We start from the raw sequence: 8605 nt of genomic DNA on the forward strand, positions 1-8605 counted from the left end.
AAAAATATGGTCAAAAGTAAAGGGTTCAAGAACTCAGACCAGACCAAATTCCATAAAATCATACACAGACTTTACTAAAACAAAACTCTACAAGAAAGAAATCTCCAAATAATTACACAGATTAAAATAGCTCAGAAGGTAAGAAAACAACAAATAGTAACTTATCCAGCTAATTAACATAAAGGCTTACAGTTAAATTTCAGTAAGCTGAGCAATGGAACAAGATGCTGTCAAAAGCCCAAATAGATGTTGACCTCAGCTTGGCTGGATGCTGAGAGCTCCCACCAACTCAGCTTTTATGGGGGACTTAGACCATGGGCGTTCACCTCTTCCACCCAATTACCTGTGACACCAGCCCTGAAGCCTTAATGGGAGACAGCTGCATGTAAGCTAATTGTTTCTGAGGTTCAGTCTAACCCATTCCCATAAACCAGTCTTAAAGGGGCGATATCATCACAACTATGTATTGCTACCTGTTTACCATGTTCATATTACTCAAACCATTGGAATTCCAGTGCTAGAAAGATTTGTCTACACTGTTGATGCACAAAGATAATTCAGCTTCATTGTCTAAGGTGTGGTTGGGATCTCTGGCATTTTGGAAGTTAATAGGAAATCTAAAGTTTGCTGCAGCAGAAAACCTGAGAAAGACCAGCCTCTTTCTTCTGTAAAAAGATAATAGAAACAGGGCAACCACTGCAGGTTGTGGATTGGGGACTTAAGAGATGAGGAAGGCATCCTATCTTTAGGCTGCCGCTAAAGTGCAGGTCTACTGAAATTTCACAACATCTGCAAAAGCATCCAAGGCTGGCTATTCTGTTCCCGGCAGCAGATAGGCCTTGTCTGTATCTCGGCTCCTCTCCATGGAAAAGCATCTGGGTCTGACATACACTTCCACTGCAGGCACTTCCCCAGTTCTGGTTTGTGGGTGGTATAGCCAATCATATTATGTTAGAGCTGAATAAGGATCTAGAGAGTCTAAGAAGAGAAAAATTGCACATGTCTAACTGTCCCCATGTCCCTTTTCCCTAACCCTGCATATTCCCTGCAGAGCTAGTGGTGGAGCTAGAACTTTTCATTCTTCTGAGGGATGCCTTTGGCCCCTCGGCCATCAGACATAAAGCAATTTATGCTGTGAATCCCCAGTCAGCCTTTCCCTTTCTCTTATGGCCATGTCTGCCAATGGTAGCAAACTGCACCCCTTCCCTTCTTGGAAGCTTGCGACTGGCCCCCCTCACGCAGGAAGGAGATTCCTGCTGCTTAGGGCGCATTCTCTTAGAATGTGTTTTCAGAGTTTAGCCCTGGGATGTTTGGAAAACAAGAGTACCTCTGAGCATGTCCAGAGATTCATTCCCATCAGAAAATAAACAATCATTAGTCAGTTAGGACTTGCCTCAAAATCAGAGCTCTGTACCCTAAAAAGGTTTAAATTATGTGCAAATGCCATCCAGGTTCTTCACCAAGAACAGATGACTCCTGTGTATCGTGTCTCTTATTCTGCCTAAGTTGATTATGGTTTTGCTAGTCATTGGGAGGATTGAGGAGCAGTAAAAGGCACAGATGCCCTGCCCCTCAACTTCAAGGGAGCAGCTGCTGTTCCTAGAAGCGCATTAGAGAAAGGTGGAACACACATTCAGTTATAATCATAATTCTCCTGGGTTGAATCCAAAAGCTCCCTTCCTTTAACATACAGTCTTTCTACAGATGGAAGGAATCCTTCCAATAGAAAAAACTCCTGTTGAAAGAAAGCAACTTTTGCATCCAACAACATTTGTTGTTGTTGTTTAGTCGTTTAGTCGTGTCCGACTCTTCGTGACCCCATGGACCAGAGCACGCCAGGCACCTCTGCCCTCCACCGCCTCCCACAGTTTGGTCAGGCTCATGTTTGTAGCTTCGAGAACACTATCCAACCATCTCATCCTCTGCCAACAACATTCTCAGTCAGCATTGCCTACAGACCAGTGGTGTAGCATGGAGAGCCAGGGGGGCCACTGCCCCGGGTGCACAATTGGGGGGGGGGGTGCGAACCTGGTGCCCCCACCCCTGAGATCCTGTTGTTCCCTGCCGGCAGCGAGGCCTGGAGAGCACAGAGGGTGAAGATCACCTTCCGTGCCCCGCCCCCACCCGGCGAGTCAGCGAGCGAGTGCCTGCCTGGCAGCATCCGCAGCGAGGGCTGGATGAGTGTGCTTTGCACCCGCCAGGGCCACGTGCCCTCACACCCGCCCTGGGTGCTGACAAGCAGTACTGCGCCCCTGCTACAGACTGTCAAGCATATCTACACAGCAACAGGAGCTAGAAACTTGCTTTCAAAGAAAAACACCTGCAATTCTTAGGCAGTTTTCTGTGCCTGATGCAAAATTCTGCCCCCCTGCCCCCCATTGGGATCTGTCTGTCTCGGGAAACAATAGAGGAGTGTGCCTTTGAGTGTGAAGTCAAACTGTTGGAAGGTTACTGTGCCTGTAGAGGCCGGTGTGGGAGTGGCGTGTTTTGTTGCAGCTGGGACATTGCTTTTCTCTGTGCTCCTCCCAGCAGTCTTTCCTCCTCTGCTCACTGCTATGGATGAACAACCTGATCTCTCTGTCTCCAGGCTCTGTGATGATCTGCAAGGGATTCCCACACAGTGGGGGTGATGCCGCCAGCCTTCATGTCACATTTTCAGACATCTTTGCAATGCAGAGCTGGTCTGCCAACAGGCCTGGTGCCTGAAGACAGCTCCACATAGAGCACATCCTTGGGAATCCTGCCATCTTCCATTCTGTGCAGACGTCACTGAGACAGGAGTGTGAACATGCTGGAAATATGGGCTTGGGGGGGCACATCTTTGTTAGAGCCTCTGTCCTGCCATGTGCCAACTAAAATCTTCCCAACACAGCACATGTGCAAGACTCCTGGTGGCTGTAAGTTGCCCACATCTCATTTCCATTAAGCAGCAGGCTCAACATGCAAGCCTGGTAGACCTTCATCTTGGTATTGGTTGTTAGTGTCACATTCTCCCATACCCTTTTGGACCCCCCTGTGGTCCTACAGAAATGTAGAATGCACACAGCCCTCCTAAATGCTTGCAGGGTCACAGGACGGGAAAACCATGTCATACCTGTGCTCCAGGACTTCTCATTTCTAGGGTACCTGATTTCCTGGAACGTTTGAGTTCTATATCCTCATTCTCACTGCACACACCTAGTTTAATGGAATCTGTTTCCTAGTTATGTATGATTAATAAACCCATAAGATATATTTTCAGCTTCAGGTCTGTGCTTGCCAATGGGAACAAACTAAGATCTCAGACTTTTGATTTGTCATCACAATGAATGTTCTTTGCCAAGTTTTCTTTGTGCAGTCAGGTGTGGGAATATAAACTTTGCTGCCATTGTGAGCTTTCTGGCACATATTAGTGATGTAGAATGGGTGCTTCCCTCTAGTGCATTGGAAACCTGTGAGTAATAGAGCAAATGCAAATGTCTCAACTGACTGTCCTTTGTAGAGGAGGAAGGTAAACGGAGAGTTTCTGTGCGCTGTAATTAAAAGCTTAAGGGAATTATGGGACAGCCACAGCAGTCAAGAGAATGAGCTGTGATGTGGGTGGTGGCTGGTTCAAATCTTACCTTGCCACAGAGTCACTGCAAGGTCTTAAGCAAGGCATTTTCACTCAACTTGGTTTGTTAAACAAAAATCAATAAAACCCAGGGACAGACCACAAGGACTTAAGCAGCAAGGAACAGGAGAGTTCAGTACCTGGACAAACCATGAGTCATAAAACATAGGCTAAACTATGGCTACAGCTCATGGTTGATCTGGAGACAGCTAAACCACAAGTCCAGAATGACATGCTAAGCCAAGGTATTGCTTAGCTTGACAAAGCATGGCAGCAAAATGATGGGCCAAGCGGCTGTGATCTATGCTAGAGAGTGTACCCTGGAGGATCTGGGCCAAGCCACTATTTGCTTTTTATTCTATTTACGGACAACCAGGTGCTAAGTGCAACTTGTTTGGCAACAGTCATGAGGCAAGGTGAGGTGGTGGCCTTAGATGGCAGGATCCACAGGGATAGCAGATCCCAATGTAGATCTTTATTCCCTTGTTCCTGATGTAGATCTTCACTCATCCCTGGTGCCATTTTGTGGTTTGCCTCAGGCGACAAAATGTATTGGGCCTGAGGATAGTGATGGGTTTCAAGGAGGCTTTGGAGCTGGGAGAGTCGCTAACTCTAGTGGAAGCAAGCAAAGAGTGTGCTTTGGACACATCAAGGCCCACATGTATCCTGCTTAGATAACAACTCTCCCATTCGGAGTTGGAAAGGCCACTTCCTGCTTGGAACCCTAATCTGCCCACTGTGCTTAAGAGCAGAGCTACATATTGGCAGCTGCTTGCCGAGTAAGGCCTTGTTTTACAGTGGTGCCTCGCAAGACGAAATTAATCCGTTCCGCGAGTCTCTTCGTCTTGCGGTTTTTTCGTCTTGCGAAGCACGGCTATTAGCGGCTTAGCGGCTATTAGCGGCTTAGCGGCTATTAACGGCTTAGCGGCTTTAAGAAAAAGGAAACAAACCCGCAAGAACTCGCAAGACGTTTCGTCTTGCGAAGCAAGCCCATAGGGAAATTCGTCTTGCGAAGCACCTCAAAAAACAAAAAACCCTTTTGTCTAGCGGGTTTTTTGTCTTGCGAGGCATTCGTCTTGCGGGGCACCACTGTATTCTGGACAGACTCAGAGGAGCTCTTTCTCAGCCTTCCCCATCACCCTGCAAGTCTCCGGAAGAATGGCAGAAGGCATTGTCAGATTCAGTCTAATTTTTAAAAATACAGCTATGAAAGATGAGGAGGGATTTAATTGTGCTCCTTTCTGAAAGTGCTGGGAGAGGTCAACAATTCACAATTACTCATCTTAACTTCCTTGCAGGGAAGAACAGTTTGTGCAGGGGATCTTCAGAGTTCCCAATGAGCAGAACGCAGCTGCTCATCATGAGAGCAGCATAATGTGAGGTGTGTCTCCAGATTCCCACCATCAATTTAATCTTACTGAGGCTTCCTGAACCATGCTATTTATGACATCGATATATGAAAGAAAACTGCTTTGCAGGACAGCTCCTTTCACTCCTATAAAGCTTTGCTAAACCCAAGCCACTTACAGATCAAACCAGCCATTCCTACTTGATATGGGAATTGAGAGGAAGATCACTTTGTTAGCTGAGTTCCACCCAGCACAGTGTGTGTCATAGGGTGGAGGAGATTGTCTGCATATATGAATAGGTATGTGCCTGAAAAAAAGACTCAAGGACCAATGCTAGGCATCGCTTTCAGTGGGATGGATTTTTCAGCATATATTGCTATCCTCCTTGCAGTGCAACAAGTCCCATGTAAATAAATCTCCATTATAAACATGACTACAGCTGGATCTCACAGAATGAGAATTAGGTGATTTTAAGAGGGGAAGAGGAGATTATTAAATGATATCTTGAGATCAGCCAGAGAAACTGCAGATATTTCATATTCTTCCTATGGATGCAAATGCCCGTCACATGAGGGTTAAAGTCTACATGTTCAGAATGTTTCAGACCAGCGAAAGCATCTGGTTTTGTTTTGCCTGGTCTTGGCTAGCAGCATGGAAAGAACTCTTCAGCTCTTTCTTATGAAAGTGAGAATAAACTCCATTTTACATAAACTTAACTCTCAGCAGACTGGAAAACCGAATGGAAAAGGAATGTTGGCATTATGAGTAAATAATTTGCACAGGTATTATCTATGTTAAAGTCTTAAGATTTAGGGTGTTCTCAATTGTAAATGGGGAATCAGAAATACAAGAATAGAACTGCCTGAGGTGTTCCGTCTTGCTGTTTAATCTCCTGAATAGAATACCTGGGAAGCTCAGAGAGGCACAGCTCTGGACCCAGACATTTTGCTGCCCTGGGCAAAGAAGAAGAGAGCCTCCCCCCACTGCACATACATAAGTCAACTGGTCTGGCAGTTGAAACTTACTTTAAAATTGGTGATGGGACAGCGTTCTCCACTGCACCTCAGAACAGAAGGCTAATATGGGCACAGAGTAAGATGCAGGACACACCCAGCTCTGGCTCCAACAGAGCCTACATGTAGTTCAGCCTTACCATCAGCCTGAGGAAAATCAACATCCTGGGTTAGAATGCCACCAGCACTGCACACATCAGCATTAGTGACCACACACTTGAGGTGGTAGAAGATTTTGTCTACCTGGGCTCCATCATAACCAGCAACCTCTCCATCAACGATAAGCTGGACAGGCATATTGGCAAGGCAGCTACAGCAATGGGTTGCTTCTGCAAAAGGGCTGCCATACATCCAGGGTTTCCCAGACCTATCTGGGATTTGGACGTCAAAAATGGCATCCAGGGGGATTTTCAACAAGTCAGCAATGTTATGTACAGAAGTTCTCACCCTGGGCCAGCAGGGGGATACTGTAGATAGTTTTCACTCAGGTCCACGTCAGTTATTTTAGGCGGGAAACCCTGGGTTGTTGTTGCTACAATGTTGACAGCTAGCTGCCTATAAAAGCAGGCCGGCTGAGCTGTTTGCTGTTCAGTTTCTATTCCAGCTTACAAAATAAAGAGCTGCTTTGGAGAAATCGCTGTGTCGTCTGCCATGTCTACCCACTATTTAACAAGCAAAATGTCTGGGAAAACACGGACATATGGCAACCCATATTTTTCTGTCCAGATTTTCACTTTTTGAAATATGGCAATCCTAGATAAAAGAATGTGATACTAGCAATTAATACCAAGATGAAGGTCTACCAGGCTTGCATGCTGAGCATGCTCCTTTATGGCAGGAAGACGTGGGCAACTAACAACCACCAGGAGTGATGCCTCAATGCCTTCTGCATGTGCTGGGTCAGAAAGATTTTGGGCATCACATGGGAGGACAGAGTCTCAAAGAAACATGTGCTCTCCCAAGCCCACATTTCCAGCGTGTTCATACTCCTGTCTCAGTGACATCTGTGCTGACTTGGTCATGTCCACAGACCTGAAGATGGCAGGACCCTGCATCAGCAGAACTTTATGCCTTCATCTGCCCCAGCTGCAACAAAACATGTCTCTCCTGTATCGGTCTCTACAGCCACAGCAAGCGCTGTAACTCTCCAGAAGTTTGTCTTCATCCCTGAAGGTGCACTCTTCCATTGTCTCCCTTCATTCATTTAGTACATTTATATCCTGCCTTTCCTCAAACAAGCTCAAGGCAGCATACATGGCTCTGCTTCACTGTAACCTCACAACTACTAAGAGGGCCTCCTCTGCTAGTTGTTTTGAGGGGGCTTTGCCCTAAATCATGACTGATAAATTCTCATAACAAGGAAATATAGACGATATCAACACAGAATGCTTTCCAATCACTTGAGAGGGGGTCATGTGCCCTACCAGAAGAAAATGTTGCTGTCATGTGACTCTTCATTGAAGATAATTATTTGGTAAAGTATTCTCTCTCTTTGCACAGTCATTTCTACTAAAAGTGACTCTAAAATTCTAACACATTGAAATAAAGACCTTTATCTCGTGACTATCAGCATTACCAGCAGCATTTGGCAAAAGTACAGTAAATACACTTTGCTGGAACCAGCCCCCATTTTCTAGGCTGCACTGCCACCTTGTGGGTACATTTCCATTTAGAAAAACTGGAACTAAAAAAAAAGTTGAATTTTCACTGCTGCCAAAAGGTCCGAACCAGTGGTGGGGATGAGAGAAACCCCAAACAACCTCCTCAATAAACATTTTTGAAAACAAGAAATGTAGTTTAGTATGTCTTGAACTCCTATGATGGAAGAATGTGCTAACTGTAAGCTGTCTATAGAGAGCTGTGGTTTTGATCTAAGTAACGTTGGAGATTATAGTGACAGCACATTTCTGAACAGAAAAGTATGTATGTATGTGTGTATGTGCGCGTGTGTGTGTATGTATGTATAATGACTGAGGACAGTCCTCTGTTTGAGTGCTAGTGAGTCCAAGTCTGGTTTAAAGATAAAAAGAAAAAAGCAGAAGATCTCTAGCAACATTTAGAAGGGTAATATGCATTATAGTCCTGCTTAAATTATAGTGATTAATTCTAAAACTGTGCTTATACACATAAATTACTGTACTCAACTTGGTGTCCTCTCTTTTTTTGGCAATGCCTACCCAGCCACCCTGCCATCCTAGCAGTTCGAAAGCACGTTGAAGTGCAAGTAGATAAATAGGTACCGCTCCGGTGGGAAGGTAAACAGCGTTTCTGTGCACTGCTCTGGTTTCGCCAGAAGTGGCTTAGTCATGCTGACCACATGACCCGGAAGCTGTACGCCGGCTCCCTTGGCCAGTAAAACAAGATGAGCGCCGCAACCCCAGAGTCGGCCACGACTGGACCTAATGGTCAGGGGTCCCTTTACCTTTACCTTACCCGGCCACCCTATACCTTCTGCATCAGACAAAATCAAGCAGATAAGAACATGTGGCCTATCTTTGCAGCTGAACCTCCTGGTGTGAGTGACCTGCGGTCTTGAGGACTTGAGTCCAGGGTTCCTGCTAGTGTTTCCGGTGCACAGGCAGCAGAAGCCAGCAGGCATCACTTTAGGTGGGACAAGCTGTACATCATAACCCGGGAAGTTGAGATCCCAA

This window comes from Podarcis muralis, chromosome 11 (genome assembly GCF_964188315.1).
Source record: "Podarcis muralis chromosome 11, rPodMur119.hap1.1, whole genome shotgun sequence".
Lineage (NCBI taxonomy): Eukaryota > Metazoa > Chordata > Lepidosauria > Squamata > Lacertidae > Podarcis > Podarcis muralis.